This window comes from Phasianus colchicus, chromosome 5 (genome assembly GCF_987193195.1).
Source record: "Phasianus colchicus chromosome 5, bPhaCol1.hap1.1, whole genome shotgun sequence".
NCBI classification, from domain to species: domain Eukaryota; kingdom Metazoa; phylum Chordata; class Aves; order Galliformes; family Phasianidae; genus Phasianus; species Phasianus colchicus.
In genome coordinates this window covers 28181738-28200902 of record NC_143440.1, presented here as the reverse complement: position 1 = coordinate 28200902, position 19165 = coordinate 28181738, and the positions used below count along the sequence as shown (strand labels likewise).

The 19165-nt window shown below is 44.2% G+C and overlaps 1 protein-coding gene across 13 annotated transcripts in view; it reads left to right on the top strand.

Moving 5' to 3' along the window:
- The first annotated feature begins 257 nt into the window (after positions 1-257).
- Positions 258-19165, top strand: part of SIPA1L1 (signal induced proliferation associated 1 like 1) — a 196213-nt gene continuing 177305 nt past the window's right edge. For 6 of the 13 annotated variants that reach the window (XM_031593621.2, XM_090141105.1, XM_031593618.2 and 3 more), the window contains exon 1: positions 3655-3804. The gene's annotated coding sequence lies outside the window, so the exon portion shown is untranslated. Of the gene's footprint in view, positions 3262-3654; positions 3805-4149; positions 4496-19165 lie in introns of those variants that run through there. The other 7 variants (XM_090141103.1, XM_090141097.1, XM_090141099.1 and 4 more) reach the window with 3 other exon arrangements.

Here is a 19165-nt window from a genome sequence, read left to right as displayed (position 1 = left end):
GACAGACAGGCTTGGCAGGAGGAAAATGAAATTGCATGTGTGCCTCCACGATCCCACAGACATGACACTGATCATTTAATTTTGTACTTCCTACTTACTTTGCACCAGCCTCTATGCTCACTCTCACCCTCTTCCATGCTGCTGCCTTGTTGCAAATGCTCATGCATCTTTTCCTTCTTTTCAAATCCTTTATGCAATAAATTCTTCAATATTTCTACTAAATAAAATGCACCTCATTCAGAAACATTACTTTTATTTAAAAATGCATTTTCTCCAATTCTAACTGATGTGTGTTTCTCATCCTGAGTTTTAATGACTTCAAATATTTTATGTCCAAATAGTAATTACTCTTGCCAATTAAATGGAACAGATTTACTTTGGGGTGAATTTTTGTGCACTACAGAGAGGGTTTAAAATGTTGGTATCCCTCTGTTAGAGTTCAGAGTTGACCGTACATATTGCATGGAGTTATAACTGGTGAAATCAGAGAGCGTCAATATCTACTTTTTGTCAGGAAATTCCGGTTCATCAGTGAAAAAAAGAACACACAAATTACAGTTCACAAGATGCTGCCTTTTGCGCCAAAGATGGCTTCTTAGTCCTGCCCCCAATGCCCCAAAGCAAAAGTGTCCTATGCTATGACAGTGTAATGGTTTATGTGCAGAAAACTGGATCAAAGAATCATTCATACTAAAGAGAATTCTCTAAAAGCCCTAGGCCTTCCCCACATACACTGACTTCCTGAGATGAAGAATGAGAATATGGACTTTTTCCCATATCCTGGAACTCACTGACTGATCTTGGGCTTTTGTGAACAATCTACATGTGAATTACCTCATCTGTTTTTCTGGTGCATTGTAAATCCAAATTATAATGCTTTCTTTCTTGGAAGAGAGTGTTGTATAAAATTTTCACATGTTCATTGTTCATCAATGAATAAATAACGCATTCTGTTTCAGGGTGGTTTGGATTCTTAGTCAAATTTTCCCTGTGTTTCCAGGAGCTCTGGCCAGCCCTAATCAGAAACAGTCCTACTACTTACCCTCTCATAACACTAAGCCTACAGAGAGCAACATAAATGTTAATTAATTTACTCTCACCTCACTCCTCTGAGGTAAATAACTATATCATTTTCCCTTTCTGTTTAAATGAGAATATTAAAATAGAAACGTAGTGACTTGCCCAAGGTTACACAGCACATTAGTGGGAGAAAGATTAGCATTCAGAAACTCTTAGGACTTGTCTACACAGGGAAACTGAAACGACGACTATGCATCATTCATTCAGCAGTAGCCATTCAAGCAGAGGCCTATGTGTGTGTGCTCTATCAAACGGAAAAGAGCCCTTTTATTCTAGAATTAGTTATGCACTATTGAGGTATGGGAATTATTCTGGAATAAAACTCTTCTTATTTCATAATAAATGCCCACCCACTGAACTGTTCTAGACTTGCCATTCTGACCATGTCCTTACTTGGGCAAGGACTAAACTGTAAATTCTTCATCCCTCTCTCCCCGGAAAACCATCTTAGTTATTACTTAATTACAAAGGCATAAAAATGTTTATGCTTCCTTGAAAAGAAAGAAGACAAGCTCTGGCTATCCTGAGGCCTGTGAGAGCATGCAGTCCTCCTGAGCATTGCTGCTCCCCTAGCTGTAGAGCCAGCACTGTGTGTGGGCAGAGCACAGAGAGGGGAGTATCTCAGCCAGACCCCATCTCCTGCAGCCCCACATGCCTGGCCCCAGTGGGTGCTGTCCTCAGGTGTGGGGCTTGAGGAGAGCCTGTGGTGCCCAGGAGCCAGCCCCAGCCTGTGCTGCAGCCAAGGGTGTGGGCCTCTGTCAGGGACGAGGCTCAAATGGCATTCGCTGGGTTGAGGAATGGTGTCAGAGCATCTCTCCCTGCCTGGCCCTGCTGAGTACCTCCCGCATCTTGGGACTGGACACATCAGAAGCATGCACAGAGAGATCACAGAAAAGGATTTGGGAATGCAGTAGCCCCATCAAACAGCTTGCTAGACATGGCTTTGCTATCTGAATTCTTCTGATAAGGGCAAAATCTGGAATCACACACACACCATGCTTCCTGATGCTGTGGTCACATCCAGCACTGCTGTATTTCTATACCTGAAGACTGAAAGCTAGTTTGTGCTTCCCTTGGGCTATCAGTAAGAAACATTTCTCTTAATTTCCATAAGATGCACTTAGCTTTTCAGCTGGGTGACATACAAAAAATATATTTAAATGCCTAAAGTGTTCCCGTTTGTCATTTTAGATTGCTAACCCTAAAATGTTCCTATCTGTCATTCTAGACTGCTAGCTCATTTCTTTTCCGCGCCAGAGCAGCACTGGGATCATTTCTTTTTCCATCTAGAACATTCCTCCTACTTGGCAAGACGAGATAGGAAATCTTTTGGTGACTCTGTAACACCTGCTGGAGTCACGACCTCAGGATGGAGAACCTGTAAGAGTGATTGCTCTTTGGAAATTCAGCCAGGTGTTTTTAGAGTACCTTTTGCTGGGGTATTTAAACATCAGTGCTAAACATCCATTAGGAACATCTTCTGGAGCTCTTGAGTCATTTAGATTGGTGCAGAAATCTTCATCATCACTGTCCAGATCTTCCTGGAAAGTGGGTGTATGGTGAAAGTGGAGCCGCAGCAGGGCAGCTGCTCACTACAGCTCCCTTGCTCTGGCAGCTATTGCCGCTTTGCATACTGCTGGAACTTCGCCAGCCCTGGTCTGAGATATTTTCTGGAGTGCCCTAATTTCAGAGGCAGCTCAGGAAAAGCTTCAGTTACATTAGTTAACTGAGATTGCTAATGTTTTCTCAAGACAAGGGCAGCAGTGATGATCAGCACTGTCCAGAGAGAGTTACCATAGCTCAATCTGTTAAGCTTTTTGGCCATTTACAAACAGTTCCTGTAGAAAAAAAAAAGGGATGATGTTGATGTATGCTCCTTTTTTTCCACATCTAACCACGTCATTAATTTGTTCTCTATGGCTGATATCTAGAGAGAGAATTCAATTTAATTTGGCAGTAAAAGAGCTTGATGTAATGCTATCTGCATAGCACTGGGAGGTTCTGCCTTTGTGTCAGTCACCCTCCTCTCCGCACGTTTCTGGGAGGCTGGAATTTGATCTAACGACAAAAACGATTAAAATGATATGAATATATATAAATGCAGAAGGTTCTGACAGGCGCTACACCGAGGTGTACTGGGTATGCCCCGAGGAGCCCCTTCACCAAGCCCTCCGTGTACAGGTAACTACGCACAGCGGGAGAGGAGCCGCTAAGCACAGCCGCCAGCCCGGCAGCCGCAGCCAGCCCAGCGCGCTCGGGGCCTCCCAGTCTCTCACCCCTCAGCCCGCCCCGGGCCACGAGGCGGGTGGCAGCCTCGGACAAAGCAAGGGCTTTCCCCTCGGGGGCCGAGCGGCGGCACCTCTGCCCCTAAGCTCCCCGGGCTTCCAAACTCGCGGGGCCGGGGCCGGGGCCGGGGCCGGGGCCGGCAGATGGGCCCAAGGCAGCAGAACGTGCCCGGGGAGCAGCGGGGGCGACGCGGGCGCGGGACGCAGGCCGCCCGCTAGGCCCGGCGTTTGGCCGTTGCTATGGGAACGCGCGCGGGCCGCTCGCCCCCGCCCCGCCTCTCCGGCGCGCGGGCGGCGGGGCAGGCCCTCTCGCGAGAGCTGCGGCGGGCGGAGCGGAGCGGAGAGGAGCGGGTGGCGGGGTGAGCTCATCCCGGGCGCGGAGCGCAGCCGAGCGGCGCGGAGGGTGAGCCGTCGGCTGCCGCCGCGGCAACTTTCTTGGGTGAGTTGCGGGCGAGAGCGAACGGCGGGCTCGGCGCCGACCCCCTCCCGCGGAGCCGGGCGCGGAGCGAGGGGGCGCGCGGGGTCGGCTCGCGGCTCCGCTCCCGGGGAGGGCGGCAGCCCGGCGGGAGCGAGGGGCGGCCGCGCTCCGCGGAGAGCCGCCCCTGGCGCGAGGTCCGCACGCGGGACTCGGTCAGTAAGTTGTCCGCTCGGCGCCGCGAGTTGTACTTTTTTTTCCTTTCTTTTTTTCCCCTTGGCTCTTTTCCCCTGTAGCCGGCCGGGCACGTAGCGGCTTGGTGCTGCCCGGTGCCGGCAGCACGGCGCTGGGAGGCGCGGCGGTGCGGGGCGCGTGGGAGCAGCCCGGGCCGCGCCGCCGGCAGAGGTGCGGGAGGCGGGAGCAGGGCTGCCCCCCTCGGCCGTGTGTCTCCGCTCTTCCCCCGCGCTATCCTTCGCGCCGTCTCGTCCCGGCTTTCCCGTGCCGCATTCAAAAATAACTGCGTTACGCGCACCGGGTGACTGCGATGCAGCCTCGGCTCGCTTAACGAGGAACGCACCCCGCTCGTGTCTGCGAAGCAGCGACGCAAAATGGGAATTGCTCAACTTGAGCGAAGATCTCCTTGTGTAACCTTGGCTACACCGCCTGCACGTTTCGGCTGCGGGAGGCACGGCTTCGCCAGGGGAGGAATGCCGAGGTGGTTCTGGGGATAACGCTGCTGACAGATTGGCTTTTTAAACCTCGCCGGCGTGTAAAATCCCTCGGCGGTGCCGTGCTGCCGAGCCCGGTGCCGCACGCCGAGCGGGGGCACCTGCACGCTGCAGCCCCTGCCTGCTGCACGGCCACGGCTGCGGGGCCGCGCTTGGCGTCTCTTCCAGGCAGCAAACCTTCGTGCTGGGATTCTGATCTTCCTAACTGCGTTAATTAATTCTCGCTAACTGTAGGAATTAAGCAATTAGCTTCCCTAAATCTAAGGCATAAATCAGTTCTATGGAAGGAAAAATTTTTTTCTTTTTTTTTCTTTTTTTTCTAAAAAAAACGCTCCCTATCTGTAGTGTTGGTAGTTGCCACTGGAAGCACTAACTGGGTAATATGCACCTGTATGCGCTCTGATGGGGAGTTTGGCTGCTGTTTGCTGGGCAGGAATGATTGGGCTGGCCTCTGTTTGCCTTTGGCTGGAGAGGGGAGCAGAAGGTGAAAGGAGAGAGGTGGGAGCTTTTGTGATGGCTGCAATCACCAGGGGAGATCTGTGAGCTGTGCTTTGCTGTTACAGCCGTCCTGCCTCAGGCCGTTGGGTGTCACACCGGCTATTAATCCAGAAAGGCTGTGGGAACTAACCAGTCATTCTTTTACTTGTGAAAACACGTGTGTTCAGTTCAGGTGAAGTTGAAGTTTCATGATTGCATGCTTTATGTAAATCTGATGTCTCCTTATGATTGATTTTTGTTTATAAGTAACTAGAAACAGAAGATTGTTTTTTTTCCTTCCTGATTTTAATAGGGTTTATTTATGGTCAGTTGATTAAAAGCTGCGCACTTCGTTACTCAGCAGTGTATTAAGAAGGTGTTACTGATGCTAATAAAATGTTGGTACTTGGGATAGGCGCCTTTTGCTCTCAGTTGTGGTTCATTGAGCCATGAGGTCAGGAACAAGGTGGGACGTCATCCGCGGCTGTGTGTGGGACTGCAAAGTGCCGGCTGGAGGGCCGCAGGTGTAGGGTTGGGCAGCGGCACAGAACCAGGGAGGATGGGGCTGCAGCTGGGAACGTGTAATCCACCGCCTATTTTTTCTGTGATCAGATATATTATTGTCATTTCACTCCTGCGTTCTAGCTTAGAAGAATTCTCTTTTTTCTTAGAAATTTTCTTTAAGATTTGAGATTCATTTCTGGATAGCTGTTGTTTTAATAGCCATGTCCAAGTGTGGCTTGTTCTGAGTGTTTTGCTTGTTTGTTTTACTCCCTTCAGTTTTCAAGGAGATGTTTTATCACACAGCGTTCTGTTGCCACCTCAGGAGCTTTTAGTTCTCTTGTAGCTCTTCTTGTCCTCTCAGTTTTGTTAAGTGTATCCCAAATGTATGTATCCCTTAGATTTTCTATGTGAACTTCTTTTCTTCTGACTGTTTTGTCCCACGTCCTTTTGTTGAGAAGTTTCCCCCATATCTGTATTTTAACCCCTTGCTGTGGAGGCTGCTGCTGGGCTGAAATCCCAGCTGCCTTCTGTGCTGAGCAGGCGGAGCTGCTGCCCTTATCTGAATTTCAGCCACAAGTTTCTCTTCCTAATGCTGACACTTTCAGAGTTCTAAACTTATTCTCCTTGGGATCAGCCTGTTGGGAAATTGTTGGGGTCTGTTGTTTCCTTGGCTTTCGTAGCTTCATTCATTCCTCAGCAGCTCCTTTAATTAGGTCGATAAGGTGTGATTTCATTGTCTATTAGTAACTTCTTGCATCTTTGCTTTGTTCAGCTCATTGTTCATTTTATGTATTTTTGCTTTCTTCTCTCTTGTAGGATTTTGTCCTTGTTGTGATGTGGGCTGAAGTTCCGCCCGCCTGATGTAAGGTTGCTTTCTGCTTTGCTCCTTGGTGGTGGGGTGGAATCACATTTACATCATCTCTAAAAAATCTTAATGCTTTTTTTTTTTTTTTTTGAGATTCTGAAACCCTTTGGTTGAACTTCTTGTTAATAAGTTACAGCAGAAATGTGGCACTGGTGAATGCAGTCACTGATTGATCAGTGTGTACAAATATATTGTAAAATGTGCTAGGTCAGGCCTTTAACCCGTGTGGTATGTAAAATTAATCATGTGTTAATTATCTTGCTGCGAGTGAGGGTGAAATATATTGTATTGTTCTGTGTTTTCTTTCCGGGGAGATGTGACTTCAGCGTATCCCTCTAAACAGTAACTTCCAAGCAGCCTGAGCTTTATGTTTTACTGAGTTTAGTGTTGGATTGAGGACCATCGAGTTGGGTGGTGCTCATAGTGGGATGTTGTGGCTCATTCTCTTTAATGGAAAGCAATTGGTGCTGAGATGGGAGACTTACCAGCAGTGGAGGCAGTTAGCAGAGGGCACGGTTGCAAAGCTGCAGAGGATCGCCACTGGGGAGATGAATGACAGTAATTTTGTGGTTTTGACAGGCTCTGATTTCTTGATCAGCTGGCAGTGTAGGATGAACACGATCTGTAGCATTTTCAGTGTTGCTTTAGTAGTAATTGTGCACTCAGAACTCCAGGAAGCCCTCTAGGAGTTGCAGAAAGATAACCTATTTCACTGTTTTTTTTGAACATGAATCCACAACTGAAATTGCTTTAGATGTCCATCTTCTAAGATGCAAACTTATGTCATTGTCTCAATCTGTTTTAAATCCTGTGGCACTGGTTTGCTGGGTGGATTGTTTGATTCGGGTTCGACCGCATGCCTTTTATGTTTAATGCAAAGCGAGAGACCGAGCGTTTACACGTCTTTGTTTTCTTTATGGAAGCGTGCTTTAGAAAGCACGTCATTTGAATGTGGCAACATAACACTTTCCATTGTCCTGATAGCTGGTGAATTGTGCCCTCACAGGGTATTCTTCAGTGCTGTCTCTGAGCTCCCGGTATGAAAGTGGGTCCTGACTTGCAATGCCATGTTTGATTAATAGGATCAGCCTCAGTCAGCGTTATGGAAAAGTACAGTGTTCAAGGAAGAGCTGCTACAGAGAATGATGGTTAATGCTTCATCCTGAGAGACACCTGGAGGTTCTTGTTGATCTTGATAATTTTCTTTGGGCTCAGACTCTATAGGAAGGCAGGAATGTTTCCTTCACAAGGATGTTTTTAACAGTTAGCAAAGTGTTTCTGAAGACCAAGTTTAGTTCAGAAGTTGTCAAAATTTAAAACTGGCATACAGGATCCAGTTGTTCATGAAGTCAGATTGTTCATGATTCCTCATGGTTTTCCTCCACTGCTCAAAAGCCTCCTGGTGGTGTTTATTCCAGTGTTGTTGTTTACCTCATGTAGTAACACCTTTTTACCTCAACATACAGGTATTTCTAGCTGGCTGCTACTGCTGCAGGGAAACAGGTGTGCTGATGTTGAACTTGTACCGTTATCATAATGAAATCCTTTCATGTTAATCTGTAACTGATGGTGTTACAGCGGATTAAAAACTTCAACTAGTCAGAATCAGCTGAGCACAATCTTACTCCAGTCTGCTGTACAGCACAGGTCAGAAGTTGAGCATAATTTAGAGAGAAGCTACCTGTTGCCTGCTTGATAGACACTGGCCAGTGTGACTTGTCCAGCTCTGCTGCTTGCTTACCTCTCTCCAGTGTCACCCTGCAGCTGGACCGGCCCCATGCTGCTGGGCTGTGGGGTCCCTGAGTTGGGACTCCCCAGTAGCAGGATGATCACAGCACTATTGGCATCCTCATTCTTTGACTGTTGAGTTCGAATGGCAGGCTTATTGTATGCTGAAAGGAAATGGGATTAACATAGAACTCTTAGAAATACAGTATGATAGTATTTGTGAAATGACTGCTGTGTTGCAGAACTTTCTGCACAGCAGTTGTCTGTGCCAGCAGCTCTGATGTTTGCCCGAGGTGTTCCTGGTGGTGGCAATCCAAGCAGCTCTCTGTGAGGAGTTAAATGTTTTTAAACACCTGCTGTTGTTGGTTTACCTAAATGTTGCGTGTTCTCAGGAACATTTTTTTTTTTACTCCTGGGACAATCTGAAATAATGGAAATAACATGAAGTATTCAGTGCGGGCCCATGATGAGTGGGGTTTTACAAGAGATCATAGATTTGTTTTACAACTTTTCCCTACGTTTTGGCTCAAAGAGTGCTTTTTTTTTTTTTTTTTCTCCCACTAATTTCTGAAGTGGCAAATTGATCACTCAATCTTACTAAGAAAGAAAATGATTTGGCATGGTAGAAGAAGCAGTGGTGCTAAGACCCCAGCTATAAACCATAGTACTTCAGTAATTATAGCTAAGGTCCAACTTAGCCAGCCTGCTAAACCGGACATCTCCATCACAAATGGGATTTGTTGGTTTGGACCCTTATGCTTCTTAAGGGCTGGACCACGTTTGGTGAACTTTGGGGTGGAGAGTAGATTTTCTGGTTTAGCATCGTTTCGAAGAAATCTAGTTTGTGCATACTGAAACAACCCTTATATGTTCTGGGTGGACAGAGCCATGGGTGCCCTGGTGCAGCATGGGGCAGCCAGGCATGGGGCCAAGGTTGGGCTGGCTGCATCCTGCTGGGGTCTCACAGGCAGCTGTGAGCAGCCTCCAGCAGCAGTCAGCTGTGCTCTTGTACACACAGGTTAAACTGTCCTTAAAAATCAAGAACATCCTTATCCTTGCAACCTTTTTTTTTTTTTTTTTTTTTTTTGACTAATGTGGGTCAGTTTTATGTCAGCATAGCAGGCCCAACTTGTTGGGAAGTAGAGCTGCCATTGGTGTGAGTTTATCTCAGTTTCCTGGTGCTGGCTATCAGGTTGCAAACTTGCACCTGGAAACTCGATTTCTTTTATCTGTGAGCACTTAAGAAAGGCAGCTTATTTACTCTTTTTCCTGGCAGGAGGCAGTGTAAGAGGAAACTTACACATCTTCAATGCTTGTCTTTTGTCAGGACCATAGCAAAACTTTGCTCTAGCTGAAGAAATTTTGTGGTAAAAATGAGCCTTTTTTTTTTTTTCTGTCACTGTATTCAAATGTCACGTGGCTTTATCTGTGCTTTGAGGAGTGATGGTGGAGCAAAAGAAAAACTGCAGACTTAAATACGTTGCAAGCTCAAACCTGCTGTATTTTTGCTGTTGGACATAAATCATAAATAGTTCAGAGATAAGAACTGTAGAAGATCTTTTTGTAGACAACGCTTTTCTTTTCACTTCCTGAATTACTAATCTTATTATTTAGTATTATCACAACTAAAATGTTCAGCACTATGCTGGGACTGTATTGTTGCATTCATCACATAGAAGACAATGTCAGACCCCACCACCTCTGCCTTGGAGGCCTTCCTTGCTTCTGGGTGCACTTGAGATTTCTGTCAATCTGTTGCTTGTTTGCAAATTGAAAAGGCTAAAGTTGGGTTTCATGCTTTCAGTCCATGCTGAAGAAATGCACAACCACGCAGAATAATGTTATGCTTTAATATTCTCATGTCTTTTACATTATCTTATCTTTATGAATTATGTGACACTGGCAATGATCTTTTACTTTGCAAATGTGTTTAATGGCTTGTTGCATGAATCATCATAAAATAGTTCAGTCAACTCTGTGGTATTGATCATACAACCTAAATGAAGAATGAGACCTGACACTTTCCCTCAGCTTTAGTTGAAGCAAACCTGTAGAAATGAGAATAGAAAGGCTATAGTTGTGTAAGAGCTACTTACTTAGTCTGTCCTTTTCTTGAATGTGTTTTTCTTTGCTCTTTCCCTTCCTTTGCAGTGGTTGAAGAAGGTCATGCTGACAGGAAGCCCGTTGTCTCAACCTTCCACCTGCCCTGCTGATTTCTGTAGCACCTTGCGTGGCAGTCATTGACTTGTACTTCACTTAACTCAGGAAATTCCCGTGGTGTCCCCAGTTTTGTATCATGTATGCTTTCCCATACAGAAAGACTGTAAGGACGATCTTTGTTATGATGCCTCTGGTAAATACAGATGGAAAGAGAATATGAGCGTAATCTCAAAATATGCCCTTCGTGCTGAATTGAGGAGGCCTTTGTGGGATTTTGAGTTCTTTGAGTTTTTAGGGCATGTCAGTACAGTGAAATGAATGGCCCTTGATCTTCTGGAGAACTTTCCTAGAGACACTTTCACTCCCAGTTACAACTGTACAAGAAGCTCCATGGAATAATTTTGGAGCCTTATGTTAATTCTTGCCTTGCTGTACAGTTACTGCTCTGTCTAGGCACAGCTGGGAGATCTATAGAGCTCCCTCTGTTACAGTGTATTAAACCTGTTGGGACTTTTGTTTTAAACCTGTTGTTGTACTTAACCTTTACGTTCAGCAAAAAATAATAATAATAATAATAATCAAGGTTAATTAATATTCTAAATAAAATTAGAAAACTGAGAAGTTGTTATTCTGACTCTGGACAACAGTATTAGAATAGGGAAAGAATGTGTAAGTGTGCACTCCGTGTTCCAGATCCAATCACTTGTATATGTACTGTTGATGCAGTAAAGACCTTCAAATTTGTTGGTAATTTAAAGTACATCTCCAGTAAGACCGAGGTATGATAATAACCAGTAATTAAATGCTGCGAAGGGTGCTCATCACTGTTATTTTAACAGAAGTTAGTCATTATCTGCTGATTGCTGGCATCATTAAATCTCAGTTTCTTAGCGTGTAAGTCAGAGCTTAAATATCTGAGGAGCTGAACTGAGGTTTTCTGTTCCCACATAGTTGAAGTATCTTTTGTACTTGGGTTTTAAGTGTAATGACTTGCCTCAAACTGCCTACCAAGGGCAAGCATGTAAATGTTGTGAATGTGTTCTTTAGCTAGGAAATATAACACATTTCTTCTGAAAACGCAGTGGTGATGGGTTAAAGTCAATCTTACTGAGAATGACTTAGCAGTTGTGCAGAACTGACGCCAAGGAAAGAATCGTATGCAAAGCAGATGTTGTAAAGGTATTGAATGCTCATGGATAGATGTCTAAAGTGCAGAGGGAGGGAAACCTTTGCTGTTCTTCATTTTGCTTGGAAACTTGTGCTTTATTTGTAAATTAACAAACAAAACCATTTTAGCTATATATAGCATTTGCCAAACAGAATCATAGAATTACTGTGGACACCATGGATTTGAAGAGACCTTAAAGATGGTGTATTTCTAACCCCCCTGCTGCAGGCAGGATTGCCACCCACTGGATCAGGCTGCCCAGGGCCTTGTCCAATCTTCTTGGCAGAACGATGAGCTTCCTTTAGGCTGGCATCAAAGCATCCAGAATAAGTATGGTGGATAGCATACTTTTTGGTAGATTCCAGTACTGAAAAATAAAATGTTGTAATTGAGTTTAAATATTGAATCTGAAACTGTGTAAACAATAAAATGTACCATTTTTTTCCCATTCTCCTCTTTTGCCTGACTGTCGTAATTTAGACAGGAGGAGCTCTAAGATTCTATGATTCTAACTTAAAATGAGAGAAGAATTGAAGATCTATTCAGTGTTGCTCAGTATAGGTGAAGCTAACTGCCTAAAATTCGCCGTTTTCTTAAACATGAGTGGTGCTTTCCTCCTGACTGACTAGTTTCATTTACAGCATCTTTGGAAAGCGTGGCTGGAAGCTGCCTGGCGGTGCCGCAGCCTGGTGAAGTTTCCTGTGGGAGCCATTAGTAAACGAGTAAGCATATTGATCTAAGCACAGCTTAAGAGTTTTGATTAATTCTTACTTAAAACATAGCTATGAATTAAATCCTTGCTGCTTGTGTCTCATAAGTACGTTAGGGTAGCAGAGGCAGTGTACCTGATTGTGTGGTCTTTCACATACATTTTCTTTTACATGGAGAAAGAATGGAACTTGTGGAATGGTGCTCTGGTATTTCAGTAGCATTTTACAGGTGGCAGTAAAAGCTTTTGGCTGTGCTGTAGTATGTGGGTGTTATGTGCTTGCAGCTAATGTCATTCAATATTAGCTTTTAATATTACTTCTGAAAATGAAGTAATTTTCTATGCAGTATAATGTAAAGTACCCTTAAATAGTGGTTGGTTTCTTCATTACAGTGTTCTCTTGCAGGTGATAAAGGAAGTACAAAAACCGTTCAGTGGCAGAAGTCCAAAGCTATTTTGCCAGGTAGAAAAATAGGCTTTCTGAAGGTGGTGGGTTTGTTTCTTTTCAAATCTTGTGTTAGTGCTGAGTGACTGTTCCATGTGCACTGCAAGCATTTTTGATTTTCAAGTGGTAAGTAACAGCAGTATCTAATGTTTGCCATAAGCATTCTTGGTTATCCTCCTAATACTTAGCTGGGATGCCAAAAGCTCTTGAGTGTCTGGAAGTGCCAGTTAGGTTCTTCGTTTGGGAACTGGTACTGTGGGTCAGCAAGGTGTTGTGTTCTGATATCTCTGTACTCAAAGCTAGGAAGCAAAGGTGTGGGATGCTACTGAAGTGCCAGTGCTGTTCCCTTTATAACCATGGTAATTAGCGTTGAATATGAGTAAGATGAGTGTGTGCTGTATTAATACAAGCTTCTTGTTTAGTTGTGCTCTCACCATTGTCTTAATGAAGAGCCGTACTGAAAAGCTGCTCAACTCTTCCCTTGGAATAAAGCTAGAAGGGCTTACAGGGTGGCCCATGAGCTGTGGCTGTCCCTGGAGGCTGCAGCCACCTCTTTGTGTGACAGCAGGCGTGCGGCCGCAGCTGCGCAAGGGAGAGGCTGTTGTAACAGCAGTACACGATGTAAGTGTGCTCTTTCCCTTTTTGCTATCTTGTGAACTGAAAAAGTCCCAATCTCAAGATTGTGCATGGAGAAGGCAAAGGTGTAGATCCAGTTGAGTCAATATGGTCTGATTCTTTCTGCGTCTTCCTTCCTGGGAAGGAGAGTGTGCGAGGAAGGCTGTGTAAATCATTTCTAGCACTGGCAGAACTGGTGATTATGTCTGGGGTGGACCTTGATTTTCCTTTTCTTGTTCTGCCAGCAACTGATGCGGTACAGTGCGGTCCCGTGATAATTATGCTGCTCTGCATTGAGTGCACTCAACTTCAATTGTTTGTGGGAACTAATGAGATTGTGTTTTGATGTGACATTACTGTAGGATCAGTACCTCACATTCATTCATTAGTTTACCTCAGTGTCTTTGTGAAATAAAGAAATGCCCTTGAGCAAGTCATTTTAACATTGTGCATGAGAAAGCAGTACTAGTGTTCAGAACAGCAGTTGTCTTGAGCTTTACATTCCATCTCCCCATGGAGGAATTTATTCACAACTAGAGCTATGCTGCAGGTTTGTGAGCCATATCCGAACAGTGGTGGCTGAGTCCACACCCACCTGCACCCCATCCAGAGCCCCAAGGTCACTCCACAAAAACCCCTATTCAGTGCTTAGCAGTACCCAAGGCACCAGGTATGTGCGTGAGCAAAGCCATGCTGGGGAACATGCTGACTGCGTGTTGGCATGGAGGGTTATGGAGTAGTGCTCAAACCTGTGCCCTGCCCTTCTTTTATTTACTATTACAGTTTTAGCTCAGTGTGTCTGCATGGCATGATGCAGTGGTGTGCTGAGTTTGTAGCTCATGCGTGGCTGACATTTACATGCACAGCACTGCGTGTGAGCTCACCAGCCTTCCTGCTCAGTAGTGCTTGCAGTGTGCTGATGTGGCCGTGGTGGTGGTATTGTGAGCTCCAATGTCAGCATAAGAGCTGGTGTGCTGCAGGATAAAGTAATTCTTGGGCAAATTGGGTTCTCATTCTCTGCTTGGTATCCCTGTTTCAGCAAGCTCTTAGACATCTTGGTCTGTATCAATAGAATAAGAGAGAGATCATTGTAAAATTGCAAGGAAAATAAAACAGATCGCATAACAAATGAATAAAACAATGGTGCAGAAACTGTCAAATCTAATGCTGTTAGAAATTATATATGAAACGTTCCTTTGAATTGGGATTAATATTCAGTGTGGAGCCTGAGGCTATGTTTAAGGAGGACTGTCTTCAGACCTTGTCAATGAAGCACTTCCTGGCCGTGTCCATGGGTGCCACTTGCCCTAGGGACTTCTGCTGCTGTGCCTGGCACCCAGAGTGCCTCGTGTTATTACTCCTGTACTTTTCCATTCCAGTAGGTGCATGGATAATGTCCATCAGCTCCAAGCCTACTAAAATATATCTGCACTGCGTGGCAGTGCTGCTGAGGCTGCAGTGGCTGTATCCTATGTATCTGTTAATGGATTTGAGGCAAGGTTGCCCTCAAAGTTTCTGGTTTCCTATGGAAACCACCTTGTGTGATCACAGTGTGTGCCTGCCTGTTTGCTGCTCTCTAACTCCTCTTCGTTCTCCCCAGCCTCCTCTGCTTTTACTAATGCGATGGCTGTTGTTTTGGCCCCTTCCTGCAGATGTCGTTGAGATTTCAGATACACCTAGAGCATGGCAGGCCTTGTAAGACCAGGCTGCTGAGGGGAAAAGGAGTCTCAGTTCTGGTAAGAGCTGCATGGTGGTGATGGCAGTCACTGGAGGAGCTGTGGAATTTATGCAATTGCATGGCAAAAACATAAGCTAGAGCATCTGAGTTCTTAGATGTCAACTTCGGTTAAGTGTGGGAGAGATCTGAAGGTGCCACCAGACAGGTGGTAGGGGGCACTATCAGAAGAGGATATCCTGACATTTAGAAGAGGTTAGATCTTTCGTTGTGCTTTTAAATGTTGGACAGTGAGGCTGCAGGTAAAGCAGTGTTTATAATGATTTATTCTTAAACTTTGGATCACTTGCAGAGTAGGTTTGTGAAGTGAGATCAGTCCCTTTTTAGTGAAGCAAAATGAAGTGTTTTATGCCCATCTTTGAGGGAGATGTCTCAAACAAGCGTTGTGTTGGTTGACATCAGTGCCTGGTGATAGAGGCCTCACATGAAGCAGTAATGGGGCCAGCCTCCTCCTCCCCATCTCCCAGTTCTCAGCTTCTTCCTTCCCATCTCAGCAGCTGCTCTGTGATGTGCAATCTGAGCTCAGTAGGCCCTGTCTCCCTCTCCATCACTTCTCAGAACAGAGATCTTTGATCCCAGTTCCCTTAAAACACTGAGGAAGTACAGGTCGCATTACCTGCGGTGACTATTTGCATGACCTGATACTAGACCACAAGGAATCACGAATCCTTTAGGTGGATAACTCTTTTTTTGTCTGCTGTGGTAACACAGTTTTGCAGCTCAAGTAGCAGTGGTCTAACATAAAGTTTGAGTCTTTGTCAACTGCTCTGCATTGATCAGTAATACAAGGTCTGCTGTAGCACATAGCCCTTTCTTCTAGGTGGGAGAGGGGAGAAAAAGAGCAGAGAAAGCTCATTGGTAGGAATAGCATATCCAAACTTATGGGAAGGTTACAAAATTCAAACACAGGTTTGACGATGCTGTGATCAGGGCTTTAGGATTCCCAGTATTGGGTCAGAAGTGGTCACATGATGGAAAATATTGATCTCATAAATTATTTGTTTTAATTAAAGAAAAAAAGAAGACATGTCAGGTACCAAGCATGCCTATTTTGTATTATCTGTTCAGATCACTCCTATTTTGTATAGGATTAGATATTAGGCACCTTCCTGCCACTGATAACAATTTGGCATCATGTTCTGGTGTACCTGATAGAATATAATTACATGCCTAAATCTCATTTGATTTAAACTTGCCTTGGTGTGTGATGTGGTAGTGCAGATGTTTGCTGCTAGGGATCATGAAACTATCATTTCAGTATCTTCTGTGTCTTCTAGATGAGTTTACAGATGTTTTAAAAAGCTTACTTCACAATTTTTTTTTAACTTCTAAATAATCTAAAAATACAATTTATTTTTGTTCAACATTTGGATTATCGAGGAAAAGATGTGTGCATTGTGCAACCACTATTGTCTAAAATTGTGGAAGGATGCTTCCAGATGCAGTGAATGTGAGTCTTTGTCACATTTATCTTTGTTTTGTTTATCGCTTATTCTTAGTGTTATGCTGAAACCTATTTCTGATTTTGTAAAAAGAAAAAATAATTCAGCCCTCATGAAGCAGATTTTTTTTCTTGCGTTCTCTTTAAGCTTCTTGATAGATTTGTGTGTTGTCTTTTTTTTTTTTTAAATCTGGAGAATGTTTAAAAATAATGGGTCCATTAAAGGGAAAGATTTTAATGGGATCATAAATGTTCTGTTAGCTCTTTCTTATTAAACACTGTTTAGAAATTGAGTCTCCTTCTGAAGCCATTTACATATTCTTCAAAGTTCTTAGCAATTGACCTGATTCTACCACAAGCTGCTGTTTGTCTTTCAGGATGTGAATTGGTCTTATCTTTTATAAGTCTTCTGACCTTTCTTTAAATCGTTTGGAAAAGGGAGAAATGTAATCTTCTAGGGTTGTGACTAAGTGGAAGCTTTGTGGTGGTTTTCTGTTTTACTCAGAAATGTCACTCAACATCTGAGGATGGTTTGTGACAACAGGGGTTCATGAGCAGTGTTGTGGGTGCTGAAGCCTGGGTTAAAAGCACTGTGAGAGACATGTTACCTGTGGGAAACGGCTGACAACGCAGTTTGTTAAGCACTTGGTTTCAGAGCAATTTTTTTTTTTTTTTTTTAAATTTCAAACTCTTAGGAATTCCATTTAAATTTTCTCTTTTTATAGTGGTATCATCAGCAACGTTTGGAAAAAGGATTTTTTCACTCCTTATGAATTGTCTTCTGTTCAACTTCTAGAAGCTGAAGGGCCTTTCTTTGGTGTGATAATGGGATTTCAGTGGCTTCATGTACATTTATGGTAGGATTGTCTGGAGGCATCGTGCAAATAATCTGTATGAGAAGAGCTTAATTCTGCATGCTCATCCACCTGCAGACCATCATGTGTGTTTATGGAGGCCCCTTCCCTGGCAGGTGCAGTTACCCCTTGGCTATCAGGATCCTCCCGTCACAGTGTGCTGCCTGGGAGGAGTAAAGGTGCTTGGGACAATGCCCAGTTTGGGCATCTCCAAAAGTGGAAACTCTGCAGCATTCTTGCCTGACCTGTTTCAGTGTTCAGTTACCTCTGGTGACATTTTTTATGTTGGCAAGGTGTTTCTGTTTTTTAATGTGCTGCAGCTGTATTTCTGAATGCTATTTGAACGCAGTGCCTGCCAGGAGGCAAGGGAAAAGGTTCTCCAGAATGCTGTTCAGAAATTGCTTTTCATTGTTTGATTTCAGTTCAGTTTGTGAGCCACATCTCAGCAGCGAGCTGGAGCTATTCAGTGGATTTCTCCATTAGTTCAAATTCACTTTTTGACCTACTAGTCCAGTGTGTTACGCCTTCTGGAAGCTTTCAAAGAATGCCATTTGTATTGGCAGTGTTCTGCTGCCTGGTGGGAACAGGTGGCATTATCCTTCTGCAGGTCTGCACAGAGATGTTCTGTCTATGGAGGGTTGGCACACCTGTGCCTTCCATCTGAAACTTGCCATTGGAGGATTAGTTTTCATACATACATGCGAGTCAGTCTACTAGAGGTCTTTGTTTTCCTTTCTCTGGAAACACGGCATCTTTTTTCCTATGGAAAAAAAAAAAGCATAGAAATGCATGAGGAAAAATACGTAGTGCAGCTCTGTTAAGGCTTGGTATCATACACTGAACAGGACTTCATTCCAGGACACTGATGTTTTGTGTGCCTTGCTGTTTGTTCTTTTCTTTATCAGGCTTTAATGATAGCTAAAACACAGTGCAGATATGCAGCAAAATTTATTAGCTATTTTTGTGTGATGGTTATTTTGTATCAAATTTGATTATGTGCACGCAGGTAGTTTGGGAAACCTTGCTTGTTCCACTCACAGCCAAGTATCTTGTAGATCCAATGCAGTAATTTTGATGTTAGTGTCAGTGTTAGTTTCAATACCTTGAGTAATCAGAAAGCAGCAGTAAACGTGGAGGTGAATTTTGATGCTAAACTGGAGCTGTGGAAGGTCCCTGGAGACCACCCAGTCCAACTCCACCTCTCAGAGCACAGCCTATGTACATCAGAGCTGTACAGTGAGAGTACAGCTGTGGTGAGTTTGGCTCAGTCCTTGCTATAGATCTCCCTGGAGATTGGTGTAAAAGCCAGGTGAGCCACCCAAACCTCTGCAGAGTAAGAAACCCAGGTGTCCCAGCTCCGCTGCGTTCATCATGTGCTTCACCCCCAGCCACTTCATGGGCCCTTTGCTGAACCTGCTTTGCCATGACTTCCTAATGCACTCTGAAACTGTTGCAGGAGCGCTGAATAAAGTCAGCATCGCTTGTTGGGTTTAGGCAGTGCTGATGAGCACTGCAAGGCAAGTGCTGTTACTTAATCTTTCCTGTGGTTTGAGATGATGTGCCTTCAAACATTTCTATTTTCATCCCTAGATGCATGAGAAACTTTTGATTGAATCATTTTTACCATATCACTGTTTCCAGAAAGCATTATTTACATTGTCTAGCTTGAAGGAGACTTTCTAATTTGTAGCCAGACTTGTTCCATGCAGCTGCAGATTTAATCAATATATTTCACTGCTCTTTGAAGTTTTTTTTTCCTTCTAAATTGAACTGGGTGGCTGCAAATCATTGTAGTTATTCTACTGATGTATTTTACTTGGTGTAGCATGTTATGTTGGTTTGTATTGTATTTCTTCAGCCCAGCCATCAAACAAACCATTGTGGTTGTCTTAACTTTCAGTGGGAAAAGTAATTTTCTGCCCACTTTATTCTTAGCATCTTAGTATCAGCTTTCAA